Raw genomic sequence first — 24114 nt, forward strand, 5'->3', positions numbered from 1 at the left:
TAGTGCATGACATCATCAGATCTTATAAAACTCAAACACAGGAACACACACACACATACAGTACACACATCATGAACTCTCATGTCTTCTCCATGTATAGATATTTACTGTCTATTAATCTATCTTTCGCAGTGGTGTAAAGTACTTAAGTAAAAATACTTTAAAGTCCTACTTAAGTCGTTTTTTGGGGTATCTTTACTTTACTATTTATATTTATGGCAACTTTTACTTTTATTTATTATGTACTTTTTACTCCATACATTTTCCCTGACACCCAAAAGTACTCATTACATTTTGACAGGAAAATGGTCCAATTCACACACTTATCAAGAGAACATCCCTGGTCATCCCTACTGCCTCTGATCTGGCAGACTCATTAAACACAAATGCTTTGTTTGCAAATTATGTGTTGGCGTGTGCCCCTGGCTATCCGTAAAAAAAAATATAAAAAAAATATTGTGTCGTCTGGTTTGCTTAATATAAGGAAGTTGAAATGTTTTATACTTTTACTTTGATACTTAACTACATTTTAGCAATTCCATTTACTTTTGATACTTAAGTATATATAAAACCAAATACTTTTAGACTTTTACTCAAGTAGTATTTTACTGGGTGACTTTCACTTTTACTTGAGTCATTTTCTATTAAGGTATCTTTACTTTTACTCAAATATGACAATTGAGTACTTTTTCCACCACTGATCTTTCGTCCTATATCCTTTAAAATCCTGGAAAAATTAACTGAGAGACTTCATATCCTCGATGTCAGATCAACATCGTGTGTTAATGTTCCGACAGAGAGAGAGGTCCCTAGAAGCTACTAGCATTCCTGCCCTATTTCACTGACCTCACAGTTACCAAACGAATCTAAACCTGTATCAGATATCCCAGAGGAATTAGTGTTACATCAACTTCAAAAAGCTGAACTATATATCCTTACAGTACTTACTACAGTTTTACTGACACTCAAAGGAAATAGAAACCTAAACCTGTAAGACTGGAGTGGTCTTGCCAGTCCTGACTAAAACACCCTCAACCCTCAATCTTTCTGACCACTTCTCAATCAGAAGTAAAATACAGTAAGAAAAACAAAACACTAGTGACACCTGTTGAGCCCTGTGTCTCAAGCAGCAGTGGAATAGGTAAGTGGGTTGAATGGGTTCCTACCTTGACGTACTCCATGGTGGGGTCCATGCTGCTGCTGGGGTCCCTGGGGAACAGAGACAGAGATAGGGTTCTGTTGAGTGCACACATTCCTACTGGCTTCTTCTGGTCCCCTCCACTCCCTCCCTGTGCTGTGATGCGTCTGCAGAGCTACTGCTGCTGCTATCCTGGCTGCTGACTGTGGGTCTACCTCCTCTCTGACAGGAGTGGCATGCTCAGACACCGCCTGCCCCCTTGCCTCCCCTCCACCGCACCCCCACCCACTAGTCTACCCACCCAGCTCCCACACAAGTCACAGCCACATGTCCCCTTTTTCTGACCCCACTGGCAAATTCACAGAGGGGTATGAGACACATCTGTACTGTTTCATACATCAGAGGAGGAAAGGGGGTTTAAAATGCCATGTCATTAGCAGGGCTAGTCCTCCCAAAATTCTCAGAATCACTTGAGATGTCAGAAATGCATTTTGAGAGGACATAACTTCTAAAAGCTAAGATGAGTTATTTTCAAATCCCTGAGGAAGTGTGGATGCATTCCCAGATCTCTGCTAAAAGTTCTGTTTATTTGAGTTCTGCCTCTGTCTCTACTCTGAAATGTTTTTTTTGGGGGGGGGTGGGGGGGGGGGGGGGGGTTTAGAGAAGTTGAACCCAAGCCCTTGATGCAGAGGTGTTACAGTCAGTCAGGAGGGGAAGTAATTCCTTGAGCCTTTCACCACTTTTCCTAGGAATTGTGAAGGGAAAAAACACAAACATCTTGTTTAAGAGCCTTCGTGGAGTAGGAAACAAAAACAGTGGAATTTCAAGTTGCCCCTTAATCCATACAAAATGTTGAATAAGCGAGTTAGTATCTAAACCAAAGGATTTACAGTAGAATTACAATCTAGAAATAACTCACCAGACTACTGTGATGGCCCTTTCTATTTTCTTTCCTCTCAACTTTCAGAGAAAGGCGGGAATGCAGCAGGAAATACGGTTGAGAGTAAAATAAACTGAAAAGAGTATGTTTGCTGCATCCTAAGAAGTTCAACGCCGGCCACTAGCTCTTAAACAGCTCTTTCTCCATTTAGCTGCTGTACGACCGCGTCTCATCTACTCACTGTGGGGAGAGCTGAACATTCTCTCCTCTGTCCATTCTTCCATGTCAGCCTACACAGTAACCTGGCTTCTCTTTCAGCAGGGTGAGTGAGTGGTATGTCACGCCACCTCAGAGGAACACAACACAGGCAGGCTGCTGCGCTGGCTGGTTCAGCTCTGAAGCCGCTCCATCCGCATCAGAATAAAGAGCTGGCCTTGTTACTCAACACCTACAACTACAGTGTTAGGTAACATCACAATCAGTTCACAGTACGGTGGTGTTCCTATAGAACTGGACAGGACATTACAGGTTCCACCTGCTCCCATCAGACAGCCCAGTCTAATAAAGAGAACAGATATCACACCCATCCTCCCTGTTCCTATTGGGTAGAGAACAGAGGTGTTGGGAGGCACATCGTAGAGTTGGTGAGAGGACGAGTGAGGCCACAGGCCAGCCAAAGAGCCTCTCCTTTTGACCGGTTGAGTGTCAGCCAGACCACAGCTGCATTGTGTCCTGGAGAGGAAATGTGTACCCTGCTCAACCACTGACTTTCCCCAAACCTCAAGTTCAAATGGAGCTCAGTCAAGCCAAGGACAAGGACAGGGCAGGTTACACACAGACGACCTGGCTACACACAGACGACCTGGCTATAATTGGATTTCCGCACACAGCCTCCCCTTCTCTGACTCACTGACTGAGAGAGAGGGGCACTTGACATGCAACACTCCCTCAGTCAAAGGTCGTTCTGGATGCCTAAAGGCGTCTGCATGCTTTCCAGCCGAAACAGTTTGGAACAGTTCGTGCATATATTATGACGACATTTCGTGACATGGTTGTTCGTTTTGGACTTCGGCAAGGGTTTCGCCAGCGATTGGTCAACAGTAGGAATTCTTCAATGAAGTGCCTGCTGTCATTCAACGACAGACAACTTGTCCTCATGCACATTTTTTCACTTGAGAAATACTGCACCAAACATCCTAGTCAGATGCAAAATTGCACGACTAAGATCTCCTCTGCAAAAACGTCAAAATTAATGACAGATTTCTTGAGTTATCTTACATTAATTCTGACTATTTTGAGGAATGGTCATGGCGTCTCAAGAGGGACAATCAGTACTATTACAATTTTTTCTAGTTTTTCAAGCAAAGGTCTTTTAAGGGAGTATGCGAGCACACTCGTTCGGTTCGCCTAGCCGGGTTAGGCAAGGCGCCAGCCCAACCGAAGCATGCAGAAGCCTTAAGACACATGCACACTAAAGTGTGACTCTGGGCAAATCCCTCAACTTAGTACAGTGGATCAGTGCTCTGCTGTGCACAAAATAACTTAAGTCAAGTCACCTTATTGAAGTCATTTTCCTTATATACAGTGCATTCGGAAAGTATTCAGACCCCTTGAAATTTTTCACATTTTGTTACGTTACAGCCTTATTCTAAAATCCATTAAATAAATAAAAATCCTCATCAATCGACACACAATACCCCACAATGATCAAACAAAAACAGAAAAACAGACCCTTTGCTATGAGACTCGAAATTGAGCTCAGCTGCATCCTGTTTCCATTGATCATCCTTGAGATGTCTCTACAACTTGATTGGAGTCCACCTGTGGTAAATTCAATTGATTGGACATGATTTGGAAAGGCACACACCTGTCTAGATAAGGTCCCACAGTTGACAGTGCATGTCAGAGCAAAAACCAAGCCATGACGTTGAAGGAATTATCCGTAGAGCTCCGAGACAAGACTGTGTCGAGGCACAGATCTGGGGAAGGGTACCAAAACATTTCTGCAGCATTGAAGATCCCCAAAAACACAGTGGCCTCCATCATTCTTAAATGGAAGAAGTTTGGAACCACCAAGACTCTTCCTAGAGCTGGCCTCCCGGCCAAACTGAGCAATCGGGGGAGAAGGGCCTTGGTCAGGGAGGTGACCAAGTACCCAATGGTCACTCTGACAGAACTCCAGAGTTCCTCTGTGGAGATGGGAGAACCTTCAGAAGGACAACCATCCCTGCAGCACTCCACCAATCAGGCCTTTATGGTAGAGTGGCCAGACGGAAGCCACTCCTCAGTAAAAGGCAAATGACAGCTTGCTTGGAGTTTGCCAAAAGAAACCTAAAGGACTCTCAAACCATGAGAAACAAGATTCTCTGGTCTGATGAAACCAAGATTGAAATCTTTGGCGTCACGTCTGGAGGAAACCTGGCACCATCCCTATGGTGAAGCATGGTGGTGGCAGCATCATGCTGTGGGGATGTTTTACAGTGGCAGGGACTGGGAGACTAGTCAGGATCGAGGGAAAGATGAATGGAGCAAAGTACAGAGAGATCCTTGATGAAAACCTGCTCCAGAACGCTCAGGACCTCAGACTGGGGCGAAGGTTCAGCTTCCAACAGGACAACGACCCTAAGCACACAGCCAAGACAATGCAGGAGTGGCTTCGGGACAAGTCTCTGAATGTCCTTGAGTGGCCCAGCCAGAGCCTGGACTTGAATTCGATCGAACATCTCTGGAGAGACCTAGAAATAGCTGTGCAGCGATGCTCCCCATCCAACCTGACAGAGCTTGAGGGGATCTGCAGAGAAGAATGGGAGAAACTCCCCAAATACAGGTGTGCCAAGCTTGTACCCAAGAAGACTTGAGGCTGTAATCGCTGCCAAAGGTGCTTCAACAAAGTACTGAGTAAAGGATCTGAATACCTATGTAAATTTGATATTTCTGTAGCGGGTGATGTTGGACGGAGTCAGATGCGGTGAGAGGAAATCACGGAATAAATGGTTTAATCAATAAACAGAGGTACGCAGCAATGCATAATACACACCAGTGCGGACAAACGGCGCACTGGGGAAATAAAGGCACACACGTGAATAACCCAGCGATACACAATAGAATCAAGCTCCACGGATCTATAATCTCCTCTACAATAAACAATCACACACAAAGACAAGGGGGCAGAGGGAACACTTATACAGGTACTGATGAGGGGATATGAACCAGGTCTGTGTAATAAACAAGACAAAACAAATGGAATGAAGATATGAGGATCGGCAGTGGCTAGAAGGCCGGTGACGATGAATGCCGAAGCCTGCCCGAACAAGGTGAGGAGGCAGCTTCGGAGGAAGTCGTGAAAATCCCCCCCCCCCCTCTTGACGTGCAGCTCCAGCAGTGCGCTGACACCGGCCTCAGGGACGGCCAGGAGGATGCGGAGCAGGCGAGCCGGATGGCGACTGTGGAAATACCGCAACAGGGAGGGATCGAGGATATCCCTCACCGGGACCCAGCACCGCTCCTCCAGACCACCCCTCCCACTCCACGAGGTACTGAAGGCCCACCATCCGACGCCTCGAATCCAGGATGGAACGGGCGGAGTACGCCGGGGCCCCCTCGATGTCCAGAGGGGTGGAGGGACCTCCCGCACCACAGACTCCTGGAGCGGACCAGCCACCACTGGCCTGAGGAGAGACACATGGAACGAGGGGTTAATACGGTAATCTGGAGGGAGTAGTAACCTATAGGTAACCTCTTTAATTCTCCTCAGGACTTTGAACGACCCCACAAACCACGGGCTCAGCTTCCGGCAGAGCAGGTGGAGGGGCAGATTCCGGGTCGAGAGCCAGACCCGATCACCCAGTAAAAAGACCGGGGCCTCACTGCAGTGGCGGTCAGCGTTGGCCTTCTAGCGACGCACAGCGCGTTGGAGGTGGACGTGAGCAGGGTTCCACATCTCCTCCGCACGCCCAAACCAGTCATCCACCGCAGGAGCTTCGGTCTGGCTCTGATGCCACGGTGCCAGAACTGGCTGATAACCTAAAACACATTGGAATGGCGATTGGTTAGTGGTGGCAGAGAGAGTTCTGGGCGTATTCGGCCCATGGCAAGAACACTGACCACTCCCCCAGCCGGTCCTGGCAGTAGGACCGCAGGAACCTACCCACATCCTGATTCACCCATTCCACCTGCCCATTACTCTCGGGGTGAAACCCAGAGGTCAGGCTGACTGAGACCCCCAGACGTTCCATGAACGCCTTCCAGACCCTGGATGTAAACTGGGGACCCCAGTCAGACACTATGTCCTCTGGCACCAGAATGTCATCGATGTAGATCACCACATCGCGACCAAGCATGTCCCGAAACACCTCGTTCACAAAGGACTGGAAGACTGATGGAGCATTCATCAAACCGTACAGCATCACCAGGTATTCGTAATGCCCCGTGGTTGTGCTGAATGCTGTCTTCCACTCACCCCCCTCTCGGACACGCACCAGGTTGTACGCACTCTGGATATCAAATTTTGTGAAGAAGCGCGCCCCATGCATTGACTCGATCACAGATGGAATGATGGGGTAGAGGATAACTATAATGAATAGTCCCCTTGTTCAGTGCTCGGTAATCAATGCAAGGGCGCAGACCTCCATCCTTCTTCTTCACAAAAAAGAAACTTGAGGAGGCGGGTGAGGTGGAGGGACGTATAAACCCCTGGCCCAGGGACTCGGAGACGTATGTCTCCTTCGCCTCCGTTTCAGCCTGCGACAGGGGATATACATAACTCCTGGGAGGCACAGCGTCTACCCGGAGGTTTATCGCGCAATCCCCCGCCCGATGAGGTGGTAATTTGGTCGCCTGCGTTTTGGAAAACGCGTGGCCAAATCAAGGTTTTCGGGGGGAATGCGCACGGTGGAGGTAGTGTCTGGACTTTCCAGCGTAGTTGCACCAACGGAAACAGCCAGACACCTACCCTGACACTCTCGCGACCACCCAGTGAGAACCCTCTGCGGCCATGAAAAGGTGGGGTTGTGTATTGCTAACCAGGGAAGACCCAACACAACAGGGAAATCAGGAGACTCAAAAATAAAAAAGTGACTTGCTCTCTATGGGTCTCTTGTGTAACCATCGTGACTGGTGCTGTAACCTCCCTAACGAACCCTAATAGTCGACTGTCAAGTGCTTGGATGGGCAGTGGAATGGATAGGGGAACCAATGTAATACCTAGACTATGTGCTAACGACCTGTCCATAAAGTTCCCAGCTGCGCCTGAATCGACCAGCGCCTTACACTGGGGAACTACCGTGTAATCAGGGAAGTGGATGTGTAGGGTACAGTGCGCAGCAGAGGGCTCTGAACGAGTGTGGGTGTTCGATACCTGGGGTGACGCGAGAGTGCCCTGCCTGCCGCCTCCAGACCCAAAGGAACGCTGATGATAGCGTGCAGTATAATGTCCTCTCGTGCCACAAGAGTGACACTGGCGCTGTCATCCTCCGCTCTCCCGGATCGCCGCACCACCCAGCTCCATCATCTCGTGATCCGAGTTGGGGGGGGTGGAACGGGCAGGCCCCTTCCAGGACGTCCTCTAGAAGCCAGCAGGTTGTCCAACCGGATGGCCATGTCCACCAGTTGATTGAAGGACAACATGGTATCCAGGCAGGCTAGCTCCCTTCGGACGTCCTCTCGCAGGTGGCACCGGAAGTGGTCGATGAGGGCCCGCTCGTTCCACCCGGACCCAGCCGCTAGAGTCCTGAACTCCAGGACAAAGTCCTGCGCGGTCCTCGTCCCCTGCCTCAAATGGACCAGCCGCTCGCCCGCCTATGTCCCTTTGGGAGGGTGATCGAAGACGGCCCGGAAGAGGCGAGCAAACTCCCCGTAGTTGTCCAACGAGGCTCCTCCTTCACTCCAGACCGCGTTGGCCCACTCCAGGGCTTTGCCCGAGAGGCAGGAGATGAGGGCGGACACCTTCTCCCGCTCCGAGGGAGCCGGGCTGATGGTGGCAAAATAGAGGTCCAGCTGCAGGAGGAAACCCTGGCAGCGGGCCGCTGTCCCGTCGTACTCCCTCAGTCGGGACAGGTGAATCCCTCTGGGTGCTGGGGTGTGGGTGGCTGGATCTGGTAGCGCAGCGGTTCCTGAAGGATCGGATCCTCTACCCTCCAGGCGTTGGACGACCTGGAGAACCCGATCCATCGCTTCGCCCAAGCCGGCTAGCATATTCGAATGCTCCTGGCACACAGGTGAATAACCCAGCGATACACAATAGAATCGAGCTCCACCGAGCTATAATCTCCTCTACAATAAACAATCACACACAAAGACAAGGGGGCAGAGGGAACACTTATACAGGTACTGATGAGGGGATATGAACCAGGTGTGTGTAATAAACAAGAGAAAACAAATGGAATGAAGATATGAGAAGCGGCAGTGTCTAGAAGGCCGGTGACGACGAACGCCGAAGCCTGCCCAAACAAGGAGAGGAGGCAGCTTCGGAGGAAGTCGTGACAATTTCATGTTTTTTTATTATAAACGTGCAAAAAAAAAAAAATGCTATGTCATTATGGGATATTGTGTGTAGCTTGATGAGAGGAAAAAAAAACAATTTAATCAATTGTAGAATAAGGCTGTAATGTAACAAAATGTGGAAAAAGTCAAGGGGTCTGAATACTTTCCGAACGCACTGTAAATGCATACATATACTATTCTCTCCCAAACAGCATTGTGTGCCCATCTGGTATTGAATTAATTAATACAGGGGAAACTGAAGAGAGGAGAGGGGGTGGTATTGATTTGCCCTGGTTGAGTTCTCTCTCTCTCTCTTCATTTTACAGGGTGGCTGCAGGTGTGTGTCCCCTCAGACAGAACATGTGCTCTCAGCCTGCTGCTGGCTGGCCTTATAAAAGCAGATCCAGCTGTGGCTATACTGCCTTCTGCCTTCTGCCTACTCCTTACACCAACGCAGAGGATAGGGAGAGAAAGAGAGAACAAGAGAGGAGGGAGGAGGGAGGAGGGAGGAGCAGACGAGAGAGAAAACAACAGGACGCCGATGGTCCAACACAAACAGGAGCTGCTAAAAGGAGCGTTGTTTATTTCGCATCAGATCAGCACTCAGGGAGGAGAGGGGGCACCTGCTGCTCTGGCTGAACAATATGAACAGAACTACACTAACACATGGACAATAATTATAGTGTATACACTGGGATTGGCTTATGCAATAGAAGCCTGCGAGTCTCACAGACAATCACTGACAATGATAGTATACAGTAAATGATTGTTCCGCGGCTGTGATTCTGATATGGGAATGGAATTTTACTTTTAAGATACGGAAATAGTATGTTTACTGTACCTAACCAACAGCTTTACAGTAACACAGCATGACATAATTTGGAGATGCGACCAATGATCAAACAGCAATGTCATAGCAATTACATAATTTTCTTGGGATCGGGTTAGCTCACAGTGTCCTTGGGAACATCGAGGCCTGGCATCACGGCATCATGACTTATCACTGCTGTGATACCAAGGACAGCCTGGGCATGGCGTAAAAACAAAGACTTTCTGTGGTCCTATCAACGTACATACTACAGCTGCAGTACTATGATTCCCAGTGGGATGTTTTGGTTTTTGATCAGAGTGGTTTATTCAGAACTGACATTGACAGACAGACATGCAGAAAACACTCTCTTCACTGTTTGTTTTATATTTTCTACCCCAATTTCGATCTTGTCTCATCGCTGCAACTCCCCAACGGGCTCGGGAGGCGAAGGTTGAGTCATGCATCCTCTGAAACATGACCCGCCAAACCGCACTTCTTAACACCCGCCCGCTTAACCCGGAAGCGAGCCACACCAATATGTCGGAGGAAACACCGTTCACCTGACGACCGAGGTCAGCCTGCATGCGCCCGGCCCACCAGAAGGAGTCGCTAGAGCACGATGAGCCAAGTAAATCCCCCCGGCCAAACACTCCCCTGGGCCAATTGTACACCGCCCTATGGGACTCCTGATCACAGCCAGTTGTGATACAGCCCAGGATCGAACCCGGGTCTGTAGCCTTAGACCGCTGCGCCATTCAGGAGGCCCTCTTCAATATTTTTTTACCTTCACCACTGTTCCCTGTTCTGTAGCCTCAGCGGTTACCATACAGGCTTCAGATCTGACCCAGCAGCAGCCCATTTCTCAGCAGAACAAACAGAGAGAATCAGTCAGTCTAGATTCTGAGCTCACGGCCAGCTCAGTCTTTTATCAGCCCTTTCATCTCTTATACGAGGCTGTAAATCTTCTCGCCATCTCAACCTGAGTCAACCTGAGTCCAACTCGTAAAGGATTTGCAGGCACACCACAGCAAGAGCTGTCTGCCTCTCCCTGGGGCAGAGTGAGTGGGCCCTGGGTTATAGTGGCTATCTGGCTTACGCACGCACGCATGCACACACACACACACACACACACACACACACACACACACACACACACACACACACACACACACACACACACACACACACACACACAACCACACACACCACACACAGGCACACATACAGGCACACATACCACACACTGACTGAGGTTAGGGGTCACCTGAAGAATCACTCACTTTGTGGATCAATTCAGATAGCATCATCGATACAGAGTAAACACTGATTAATTAGCGTGTGGTTGAAGGATGGAGCACTGTCTGGGTCAAGGGTCAACAGACAGTCAGGGAGACTAACAAGTCAGCACAAAGAAACATAGGTTGGTTTAAAACATGTATAAAATCCACAAAACAAGAATAAGCCAAGTAGTTCAGTGAGCAGAAATGAAGCAGTGTTCATTGATCAATGTAATCTCCATGAAAAGAGATGGATAGTGTAACATCCTCCCATCATGAAGTTAATGACAGAGCCACAGGTAACTGCCAAAATAAAGTGTCTTAATAGGGCATGGGCCACCACGAGCCAGAACAGCTGGCATAGATTCTATAAGTGTCTGGAACTCTTTCGGAGGGATGCGACACTCTTCCTTCAGAAATTCCATCATTTGGTGTTTTGTTGACGGTGGTGGAAAACGCTGTCTCAGGCGTCGCTCCAGAATCTCCCATAAGTGTTCAATTGGGTTGATATCTGGTGACTAAGACGGCCATGGCATATGGTTTACATCGTTTTCATGCTCATGAAACCATTCAGTGACCACTTGTGCCCTGTGGATGGGGCATTGTCATCCTATGGGGGCATAGCCATGGTAACCAAAATAATGGCCAAAATAATGGCCTGCCCAGCATTTTTATACATCACCCTAAGCATGATGGGATGTTAATTGCTTAATTAACCCAATAACCACACCTGTGTGGAAGCACCTGCTTTCAATATACTTTGTATCACTCATTTACTCAAGTGTTTCCATTATTTTGGCAGTTACCTGTATCTTTTCATAAGAGCCATATCCAGTCAGCCATATCCAGCTCCCGGACAAAGCCAGGTAACCAACCACTCAACCAGTGGCCTTCAGATAGACACAATGGGCCTGCAGTCCTGTCTTGTAGCAGGCAGCACAGTGCTGCCAGCCACACAGAATGGGTCCCTCAGAACTAAAGCTGTCATAGTGTTCTGTTAGCCCTGATCCCTCACCATCTCCACACATCTATCTGCACATCAGCGTCTAGAGTTATAGCAGCAGCCAGAATCTGAGACGCTACGGCTGGGATATGGTCTCTGCATGCTTAATGCACCTCAGGGCTCTCTTCAGAACCTCTCTCCCCTCCTCTCCATCCCCCTCTCACTATCTCTCTCCTTCCTTCCCTCTCTCCTTGCTTCCCTCTCTTTGCTGAGCCAGACAACCCTCTTCCTCTGTTGCTCCTCCACACCTCCACTGTGTTTCCCATACTGCCAGAATGAAGGTTGCTATGGAAATCAGTGGCTCATTTATTCTCCTTCCTTTTATCTAGTTTTCACCTCCACTAACCTCACCAGCTTTGTGGGGATGAAATACTAGACCTATATTAGATAACCTTCAAATGTCAACGGATAGACACAGCCTTTCAGTTATTAGTAACCCCAACCCCCTTCCTCCACCCAGGCCCAGACATATTCTGTCTGCCTGCCCAAAGCGTGTCTAAAGAGGGGAGCTGTGTTTCATTCTGTCCAGCGCTGCTCTGTTGCTCTGGTCTACAGTCACACAGAATATAACTCACAGTCTGGGCTGTCTGGGTGTATATATCTCAAACATCTAGACAAGCTTTGTTGTTGTGGTGGTTGGTTTATATCACTCTAAACAGAGGGCTTACCGTCACTGCATCTCTCTGATGTCTGTGTGTGTGTAAAAGTGTGAGTATGCTGTTGTGTCTCTGTCCACAGTTTTCTGGGCTAATCACATGGATTGATGCTGTGGAACTTCTCTTCAGTTCTCTGTGTTCTCTAAGATCAAGCAAGCCCTATCAGCAGTCTGACAGTGTTGTGCTTCAGTTGTGAGTGAGGTGTTAAGCCCCGCAAGGTGCTGTGGGGAAGAAGAGGCCCTGACAAAGCAGGCCCAGACCCCAGATAACATTTATAGGGGGCCACAGTGAAGCTGCTCTGCAGTGACTCAACAGGGCCTGAGGGATACAGCCCCCTGCCCTGACAGACAGAGAGGTGGTAGCAGAGAGGCTAGTGCTAACATGTGCTGCTCACTGATTACATCTCAGCTGACCTGCTTACCATGGCTTGAGCAGGGGCACTATTTCAGAGTGAAGTAGTCTCAGTTCGTCAGGGGGGTGGTAGCAGCTGAAAGTCTGCACAGTACTTAAGGGGCTTTAAAGAGTGAACCTTAAGTGTCTTATTGTACAAAACATAACTATTTGTTTTAGATTCTGATTCTTTGATATGAACAAAGGAAAAACATAGCCCTGGAGCATAAAAGGATGTGTGTGTCTGTACCTGTATGCAGAGTGGCCTTCCCTCCCTGTATGGTAAGGCTGGTGTTCCTCTATGATGTTGTGGATGAGTGGCGAGGAGGGCAGGCGGGCGCGGGCCGGGTGGGGCAGGGTGCCCATGTGGCTGTACATGTCCCAGGAGCAGACAGGGCCCTGGGCCGGGGCCCCTTTCTTCCGCCTAGGCAGAGTGCCGTGGATGGAGACACTGTGGTATCCGGCTGGGGGCAGCTCCGGTACTGCAGGCCTGGAGCTCAACAGGTCCATGGAGGAGGCCAGAGAACACTGCCTGCTGCCCACGCGCATGTGCATATTCCTGGGCAGACTGGCAAACTTCCCCTCTGCCATCATCCTCAGCTCTAAGAGGGAAGAAAGAGAGAGAGACATCAGATTAGACCACATGGCAGGAGGAGGAGTGGGCTGATTTCCACCTAGGGGTTATTTACATTTACATCATTTAGCAGACGCTCTTATCCAGAGCGACTTACAAATTGGTGCGTTCCCCTCACAGCTCCGTAGGCAAGCACCATGGTCTTGTAGTAGATGCGAGCCTCAACTGGAAGCCAGTGGAGTGTGCGGAGGAGCGGGGTGACATGAGAGAACTTGGGAAGGTCGAACACCAGACAGGCTGCGGCGTTCTGGATAAGTTGTAGGGGTTTAATGGCACAGGCAGGGAGCCCAGCCAACAGCGAGTTGCAGTAATCCAGACGGGAGATGACAAGTGCCTGGATTAGGACCTGTGCCGCTTTCTGTGTAAGGTAGGGTCGTACTCTGCGAATTTTGTAGAGCATGAGCCTGCAGGATCGGGTCACCGTTTTGATGTTAGCAGAGAACGACAGGGTATTGTCCAGGGTCACGCCAAGGCTCTTTGCACTCTGGGAGGAGGACACAATGGAGTTGTCAACCGTGATGGCGAGATCATGGAGCGGGCAGTCCTTCCCAGGGAGGAAGAGCAGCTCCGTCTTGCCGAGGTTCAGCTTGAGGTGGTGATCTGACATCCACACTGATATGTCTGCCAGACATGCAGAGATGGGATTCGCCACCTGCTTATCAGAAGGGGGAAAGGAGAAAATTAATTGTGTGTCGTCTGCGTAGCAATGATAGGAGAGACCATGTGAGGATATGACAGAGCCAAGTGACTTGATGTATAGAGAGAATAGGAGAGGGCCTAGAACTGAGCCCTGGGGGACACCAGTGGTGAGAGCACGTGGTGCGGAGACAGATTCTCGCCACGCCACCTGGTAGGAGCGACCTGTCAGGTAGGATGCAATCCAAGAGTGAGCAGCGCCGGAGATGCCCAGCTCGGAGAGGATGGAGAGGAGGATCTGATGGTTCACAGTATCAAAGGCAGCGGATAGGTCTAGAAGGATAAGAGCAGAGGAAAGAGAGTTAGCTTTAGCAGTGCGGAGAGCCTCCGTGACACAGACAAGAGCAGTCTCAGTTGAATGACCAGTCTTGAAACCTGACTGGTTTGGATCAAGGAGGTCATTCTGAGAGAGATAGCAGGAGAGTTGGCTAGAGACGGCACGCTCAAGAGTTTTGGAGAGAAAAGAAAGAAGGGATACTGGTCTGTAGTTGTTGACATCGGAGGGATCGAGTGTAGGTTTTTTGAGGAGGGGTGCAACTCTCGCTCTCTTGAAGACGGAAGGGACATGGCCAGCGGTCAAGGATGAGTTGATGAGCGAGGTGAGGTAAGGGAGAAGGTCTCCGGAAATGGTCTGGAGAAGAGAGGAGGGGATAGGGTCAAGCGGGCAGGTTGTTGGGCGGCCGGCCGTCACAAGTCGCAAGATTTCATCTAGAGAGAGAGGGGAGAAAGAAGTCAAAGCATAGGGTAGGGCAGTGTGAGCAGGCCCAGCGGTGTCATTTGACTTAATAAATGAGGATCGGATGTCGTCAACCTTCTTTTCAAAATGGTTGACGAAGTCATCCACAGAGAGGGAGGAGGGAGGGGGAGGAGGAGGAGGATTCAGCAGGGAGGAGAAGGTGGCAAAGAGCTTCCTAGGGTTAGAGGCAGAGGCTTGAAATTTAGAGTGATAGAAAGTGGCTTTAGCAGCGGAAACAGAGGAAGAGAATGTAGAGAGGAGGGAGTGAAAAGATGACAGGTCCGCAGGGAGTCTAGTTTTCCTCCATTTCCGCTCGGCTGCCAGGAGCCCTCTTCTGTGAGCTCGAAATGAGTTGTCAAGACATATAGGGCTGGTTACCTAAGATGACTGTGTTTTGTCTTTGTTGCGACAATATCACAGAGACATGGTGTCCGGTAAAGTAAACAGGTGCTGCTGATGCACATCCTCACAAAGGACAAGATGGATGGGAACATATACGTGTGTACGTACAGTTCCTCTTAAGCTGCCCACCCAGTATACTATAGCACAGTGACAACGGCATTGGCACTGGATATGTTATGATAATGATGGAATATATATGTAAGTACAGTGAAATGAAGCCAGTGGCATAGAGACCATCCTTCATTTATTCCAGTCATAGTTCCACTGATGATCCCTCCCTCTCCATACAACCTGCCAGAGAGAGAGGAGAAGCAGCAAGGAGCAGGATGACATAACTGCAGGCTATCAGTGAACCACCAGCCAGTCTGTCTCTGACCACAAGACAGCAGATAGGGATCTCTTGTCCCATGCCCTCTCCAAATAACATGTTTACCTCAGCATTCCACACCCAGTTTTTGGACCACTACACCACTAATTGGACAATGAAATAAAGACTCCTTTCTAAGCCGAAAGGTTTTTCTGCTCAGCTTTCTGCTTTCAGCCGTTGCCCCCCAGCCAGCTTTTTAGCATGCTAATGAGCAGAGAAACTAAACTCACGCCTTAGCTGAGAGAGAGAGGCTGACATCACTTCTTGTTGCTGCTGTTTCTTCACCTTCTCCTCACAGAGCAGCCACACAGTTTATGGATTATTCATAACCTGTTTTATTTCTTAAATTTGACTTGGCATATGAAGGGAGGTGAACTTGGTAAATCTATTATGGCAATCTTCTCAGCGGTGTAGCCGTAATTTATTATATTGTATTATCATAAGGGGTCAACTGAGGATAAAGCCTGCTGCCTTAATTAAAATGCAATCGTGTGGCGATGAAAGACAAAGAAAAACTTTGGCCTGGCACTTTGATCGAGTTTCTTACTCAGCAGTCTTTGTTTTACTCATGGATGGATGTAAACCTTTGTGTGGTAAGACAATGGGTGGTGGATTGAGGGAGCAGCAGTCCTATAGAAACAGCCCCTTGGGGAGGACGGGGATGAGGAGAGGTAGAGAATCCACTGACCCAGACAACAGCTGAGTGTGAGCACGCACTGACCCTGTTAACCAGTTCTGTTAAAGCTATTCAACAACAAACACACCGCCACCGAGACACACACACACACACACACACACACACACACACACACACACACACACACACACACACACACAGGGCAGTGCTGATGCTGCTTTCAAAGCCTGTGTCCTCTTTGTGCTGTGTGACATTTTATCTGAGCCAGGGCTGGTGTCAGTGTTTAGGTCTGGTATTAACTCTGTGAACTCTTCTCTAACTGAGAGATTTAAGGACCTGCTTCACATCCTTAAAATGGTTAATCCACCCCACAGTAATTGCAGTGCAACCAGATATCTTCTTCTTCGAGGAGATGCTTTGCTGTTTTATCCAGCTGGCTCAGTGCCAGGACGGCAGCAGCAGGGAGGACTGTATTGTAGCAGTATGGGTCTAGTGAGTCTGGTGGGAATTCCCCAACATCATGGGTGCTACTGACTGATGGGAGAGTACCATAATCTGCCTTGTGATGACAGCACACTTCAAAATACACACAGACACTCACTCTGATTCTGCAAATTCAATGAAGAGTAGTCAAATCTAGTCCTGTAATTAACGTATGATAACATCTCTCTTCTCTATGTGCTATGTCTCCTTACTCAGCATAGCAGTAGCGAGGAGATTAAATAATGCCATCAGGTAAGAAGAGTAATGAATAGTACTGTTTGTCCATTTTGAGACGCTGTAGCCAAAATACACTTCCTCAAAGTAGTCAGAATTAATCTAAGATAACTCAAAAAATCTATCATTCATTTTGACGTTTTTGCAGAGGAGATCTTAGTCGTGCAATATTACATCTAACTAAGATGTTTGGTGCAGTATTTCTCAATGAAAAAAATGTGCATGAAAACGAGTCGTCTCTTGTTGAATGACAACAAAAACTTTGCTGAAGAATCCTTACTGTTGACCAATCACCGAAGAAAGGGGCCTAGACTTCGGCTCCGAATTTCAGTTTACCTCCAGAAAAAAAAAATTCTGCCCAAACAGCCGAAAAAACCCTCACCGAAGTCCATAAAGAACAAAAACGTCACAATATGTCGTCAGAATATATGCACAAACTCCTCCAAACTGTTTCATCTGGGAAGCATGAGGACCCCTTTACACCTGGACATCCCTCATGAAAAAGTACCTACTACTCATCACTACTACACAAGATCTACACAAAACCTACTGGTTTTACTACTTGATTACTTTTGAAATGTGTTATAAGCCAGTAGTGATTTATGTAGTAATTTAAGTAGTAATGAGTGATAAATTGGGACGTTTCACTACTTGGTGAACACTACATATTTCCTATTCAAATCACTACGTAATTCTCCCTTAACTGTGTAACTACTGAGCTTTTGGTTATCTACTACTTAAAACTTACACATACCTACACAATTCCTACATGTTCACTATTGAATTACTACGTAATGCCTACACAGTACAGCTGTATGCCGACTCAATCCCTATTGAATTACTACTGCCATTTGTGTGTGTAGTGTTGTGCCACTACTGATCACTACTGAATTGCTCAACGTCCTTTCCAACCACTCCGCTAAAAAACGCTCCTCTCTCACAGGAAAAAAAACTGCAGATCCTAATTCACTCCATTCACTAAAATCACAATTTAACCAACACCCATATATTTTTGTGACTACCTGGATCTATAATTTGGTTTTGAAGTATTGAAACCAAATCATATGATTTGAAAGAAAAGTATTTTAATAAACAACAGGAAAAGGTGACTGTAATCATAATTTCAAATAGGCTACATGTCATATTAAACAGCATATAAACACTGTAAACCTGTCAGGAGCCAGACAGGGAGCCTAAGAAAGAACAAAAAGTAATTATTTAGGCTATATTATTTCAATTATTTCAAGGTTATAGCCTACAAAGAAATACATTTTGAAGCATTTGCGAGTGCAACACACTAGGCTGGTAGGGACCTAAAGGGCTCAGCATTTAAACAACAGTATAAATTGCGTGACTTACTTAAAATTATGAAAAATGCGTTATTAGGCTCAGTGCCTTTGAATTCGTTTTTTAGAAACACGAGATTGGCCAGAGTCTGTGGCTTCAGGCTCATGCGATGGTGCCTGGAGAGCAGGCCAGCAGCAAAGAATACCCTCTCCACGACTGGGGATGCTAAACACCCTTTTTGTTGCAGACACATTTCTCCACCACGTAACCTTTTAGAAAATAAGGACAAGCACAAGAGACAACCAATTATAAAGCATTATCAATCATCTGCTAACAGAGGTCACATAAGACAACACAGAAAAACATTTGATAAACAATGTTAATCTTACCAACAACAGCCTCCAGTCTTCTTATGTCGAGGGCCTCCTTGGCAACAGGTCAAGATGTACAGTGCCTTCAGAAAGTATTCACACCCCTTGACTTTTTCCACATTTTGTTGTTTTACAAAGTGGAATTAAAATGGATTTAATTGTCATTTTTGGTCAACAATCTACAAAAAATACTCAGTAATGTCAAAGTGGAAAAATATTCTAACATCTATAACAAATATATTGCTGACAGGTGTATAAAATCGAGCACATAGCCATGCAATCTCCATAGACAAACATTGGCAGTAGAATGGCCTTACTGAAGAGCTCAGTGACTTTCAACGTGGCACCGGCATAGGATGCCACCTTACCAACAAGTCAAATGTCTGCCCTGCTAGAGCTTCCCCGTTCAACTGTAAGTGCTGTTATTGGGAAGTGGAAATGTCTAGGAGCAACAACGGCTCAGCCGCGACGTGGTAGGCCACACAAGTTCACAGAACGGGACCGCCGAGTCCTGAAGAGCGTAGCGCGTAAAAATCTTCTGTCCTCAGTTGCAACACTCACTTCCGAGTTCCAAACTGCCTCTGGAAGCAACGTCAGCACAATAACTGTTTGTCGGGAGCTTCATGAAATGGTTTCCATGGCTGAGCAGCCACACACACGCGTAAGATCACCATGTGCAATGCCAAGTGTCGGCTGGAGTGGTGTAAAGCTCGCCGCCATTGGACTCTGGAGCAGTGGAAACATGTTCTCTGGAGTGATGAATCACACTTCACCATCTGGCAGTCTGATGGACAAATCTGGGTTTAGTGGATGCCAGGAGAACGCTACCTGCCCGAATGCATAGTGCCAACTGTAAAGTTTGGTGGAGGAGGAATAATGGTCTGGGGATGTTTTTCATGGTTCGGGCTAGGGCCCTTAGTTTCAGTAAAGGGAAATCTTAACGCTACAGCATACAATGACATTCTAGACATTAATAGGTTTTGTGTAGTAGATAAGTAGCACTTCTTCATGAGGGATGATATGCTCTTTGAAACGTGTTCCTGGTTGACATAGAAATCTAGCTAGCTATGTATATTGGGAAATAACCATGGTTACCAGCAGGTTTCAATCTCAGGAGAAAAAGGACATTCCAATGAGATAGGATCAGAAACACTTTTGATCCACCTACTGTACTGTACTTAATGTTCCAGATGCATGGTGAGGCTGAAGATCAGAGCAGAGAACAGGCTTTCACAGAGTGATACGGTACTGTATATTAGGTATCCAGAATCAAAAACTCCCCCACCCCATAAGAACAGTTTCCAGAAATTGCTTAACCCCTCTAATATCATGTTGATCAGATGTCCTGACATGATGCAGAACTCTACGACTTTTCCACCTTCCGACTTCAGTGCATTAAAGACAACTGGGGACTCTGGGGAAAAAATTAGCTCGGACTGGGAAAATAGTTTTGAACAGTCATCCAACTCGGAATTCCAAGATGGAAACTCTTTCTAGAACTCCGACTTTCTGACCTGAAGTTTTTTTCTGAGTTTCCAGTTGTCTTGAAAGCACCATCGGATCAGACCACCACAGATGTTTATTTACCTGCTCTGTTAGACTCCTCAGGTGGACTGAGTCACTGAACATGTCCCAGTTACTCATCATCATCATCATACCACAGGACAAACACCAGCAAGTGGGAAGAACATAACCCTTCACAGTTCTAAAACACATTACAGTCTATGCGGGTGCAACAATTCACACAACTCAACCAAACACCCAACCTTAATTAACAGCACCCACCTGGGTGATGATGCACAGTGGGCGGGTCAGCAGCCATTTTGTGCCAGACCACTGAACAGTCACAATCACACATCCCTTCCTGCAGAAGCCAGGTGACGATTCCTATAGAAGCCAGTTAAACTGGTGGTGCAGGGGCGGGGGTTAATTGGCTGGTGAGTAAAGTCCCTGAGGGCTGGTCAGTGTGTGGAGGCCTGCTGTTGACCTCAGAGAAAGCAGATTGAAGCACCCCAGCAGTGAGTCAGTGGGGCCAGAACCAGGCACATCTGTTTCTCCTTAAGGAATGCTGCTTGATAATTACTCCCCTGTGGTGACAGTCTGTCGCACGTGCCGTAAGAGAAAGGGTTAACTCTCTCTGGGCTCCTTAAGAACATGAATATTCAAGACATTAATCTGATAACATAAATGATTCATACAAAATACTAGAAGAGGTGACAAGGTTATGGCCGTCACTTGAACTGAGGTGTGAGACCTCTTCTTTCGTCTATCTCCTTTCTGCCTCTCATGATGTCACTCCACTTGACCTCACACTGTTTCACTTCCTTTCTCTCTTTTGTCTCTCTACCTCTCACAAGCACAATGGTCTTTCTCTGGCTCTCTGCCCACTGCTTACATCACCCTCTGCATCTTTCACTGAAGACACACAATAACACACACACTCACACATTCACACTCGCAAATTCTTGAAAGTCCTTTGTCTGCATCTGGCTTGTGACACAGGGCACATGTCATTGCTGATGTCAGCAAACACAAATATTGTCTTTCTTTTACTGTACCTATAGTAGGATCATTGTGTCCTGCACTAGTCACTCAGCACATACAAATCTGTTAAGTGAAAGTGAACAAAACTGGCCTTGATTCAAAAAGATATGCAAGAGTCAATATGCAAAGGAAATAAAACTAGAAGCATCCAAACTAAAGCTGTTAGAGACGTACAGGGGAAGAAGAGAATATTCCAGAGCATTTCTAAACAAACTGGCCAGTGTTATCAGTGTTATGTTTTATCCAGCCTTCCCCCACACTCACTCCTCCATGGGAATCTATTGAATAATGCAAGTCCCCTTTAATGAATTCAAACCTGCTTTGAGTGGACAAAAGACCCAGAGAGGCTGTGGGCCACAGGAGCACTCTTCAGAATAAACCCTCTAATATATCCGTCACCATAGCCTGACTGCTATTTCCAACCAGCTTCTCCCATCCATCCTATATCTGACAATGGAAGCAATTCTGAGGGAGACAAAACAGTTTGGTCTGCTCTAGTCTAGAATAGCAGCCTGCTCTACACAGTGGACATCTGGGCTGGGCTATACATCTCGGCCCCATCAGACCCATCACACCCAGGGCTTTGGGAGTTCATCTCTCCCCCCATTAATGCTGGTCCTCCACTCAGTACACAAATCACAGTGAATCAGGCTGTAGACAGGCTCAGAGCCGGCACTCAGGGTTTCTATAGCAGGGTGTCCAGTATGCATCTTATCTAGTGTACAGGAATGAATAGGAAGCTTTGGCGAAAGGGGCTGACTTGTGAACAGCTCCACACACCCAATCAGCTAAGGCGTGGAGGCAGCAGGCAGGGCAGGGAGATCTGGATGTGTTTCAGCTGGGGCTCTAAAAGCAGCAATCAGCAGACACTTTACAGCTCCAGCTCTGTCACATGCTGCAGGCCTGGCCCCTCATTACCCAGACAGCAGAACAGACCGACTAGGAAAACTAATGAGTTGCACAGGAAAACAACACCACAAATAAAACGCATGGAAGGAAATGAAGAGAGGAATAAAATTCACCAGAGGAAACTGACTGATGAGGTTGCCCTTCCTTTCTCACTGCAAACTGGAGAGAGTGGATGGGCGGAATACTGCACACAGACATTAGCATAGGCATACACACACACGCGCGCGCACACACACACACACACACACACACAGCAGTGCATTACTAAAGCAACCCCTGGCCAGTCTTTCTCCAGACCTCTGAAAAGAACATAGAGCTCAACTGTCACATGACACTTTTTGGCCCTTCTTTTGTTGAGAGAAGGGGGTGTTTGATATGAACAGATCTCTCCCCCCTTCCTCTCCTCCTCCTCAGAGAGAGAGAGAGAGGAGCAAGAGAGAGAGAGAAGAAGCAAGAGACAGCGAGACAGGGAGCGAGAGAGTCTTCCAGTCTGTGAGCTGCATGGCTGGTTTGTGTGTGACATATTAATCACTAGTTATTAAAGCCCACAGCAGTGCTGCCACTCCATTCCTCACCAACAACTCCAGCTACAGTCATCTCTCTCCTACACAGCAACCAGCAACTTAGGTGGCCAATTTCCCAGGGGAAAAGTCTCTGAAATCTATTCCATTGACTAACAAAGTCCTTGAAAAATATGCTTAGCTTCTGTTATTGTGTAAAAGGTTTGAGGAAACATTTGTAAAAGTTTGACCTTGTTAGTGAGAAAAAGCATCAACAACTGAACTGACTGAAGTCATTCTATTGAAAACAATACAACGAGTTTCCTGTTGACAACTCTGAATAAATCAAAGTTCTTTGAAGTTGTAAAAAGTAAACAAACTAGCGAGAGAGATACTCCTCACACCTCTGTAAGCCGTATCAGCATCTGGATGGAGCACCAACACATTCCAACACTTTTATACAAAGCAGACTCCAATCCAGTACCATTTTTAGAAATCCTTACCTGTCTGTTTAAAGTTGCACTTGTTTTGAAGAAGAGCTCAGCCAGAGATTTCCTCCTCACTTCACTTCAGTAGAGTTCCTCCTGAGCGGCAGCGCTACAACAGAGTCCCAGGCATTGTAGACTGACTGACCAGCACAGAGACTCGCACGGACAGGCAACAACAAGGCTAGATGGCTGAAACAAACCCCTTCCTCCTCTCTCTCTCTTTTTCTCTGGCTTTGTGTGTCCCTGGGCCTCCCACAGTGGCTGTGTTGCTGTCCTCTTCCCCTCAGTGGTATGCCCTCTCTCTCTCTCTCTCTCTCTCTCTCTCTCTCTCTCTCTCTCTCTCTCTCTCTCTCTCTCTCTCTCTCTCTCTCGTTGATACACACACTCACAGACACACACACATGCCCCGCTCCTCCACACACACACACACTGCACCACAGGGGAGTGATTTACGACTTACACCCCCCCCCCCCATCCTCCCCTGCCCCCCAGCACTGAATACGTCTCTCTCTTCGCTACTCTCCCCTCCTCTCCTCTGTCACCAATCCCAGGACAGAGGCCAGAGCAGCCTCACATTTCATATCCCAACAACAGCCTTTGTTACTGTCCAGTTTCACTCCAATAATGTTCTTTGAAAATCCAATAATGTTCTTTAAACATTTTTTTAAATGATTGTCACTGTACAGACAGTGCAACTGTAGGCTATGATGTGCAATCTGATCACGTCTCTGAAAACATGAAAATAATAATTATTAAATGTTAAGGTAGCTAGTATTCTGTCTTGTAAGACACGCGTACTGTCCCCAGAAGACAGAGGGAGTCCTGTTTGTCTTGGCTGAGGTACAGAATACACTTTCCCCTGTCTTTGTTCTCTGATTCCTTCACATTGTCTGCTGATGACAACACACAACCCAGTGTGTGTGTGTGTGTGTGTGTGTGTGTGTGTGTGTGTGTGTGTGTGTGTTCCTTCCTGACTGACCCTGGCCAAGGATACCAGTGCTGTGGCCCTGTGATTGAAAGGACAGGTGATGTTTGTTTTGTATAACGCTATGTTAAATCTGCCACAGTACCTCAGTGTGTGTATATACAGTGAGGGAAAAAAGTATTTGATCCCCTGCTGATTTTGTACGTTTGCCCACTGACAAAGAAATGATCAGTCTATAATTGGTATAATAATGGTAGGTTTATTTG

The sequence above is a fragment of the Coregonus lavaretus genome (genome assembly GCF_964263955.1).
Source record: "Coregonus lavaretus genome assembly, chromosome: 6".
In the NCBI taxonomy this organism is placed as follows: domain Eukaryota; kingdom Metazoa; phylum Chordata; class Actinopteri; order Salmoniformes; family Salmonidae; genus Coregonus; species Coregonus lavaretus.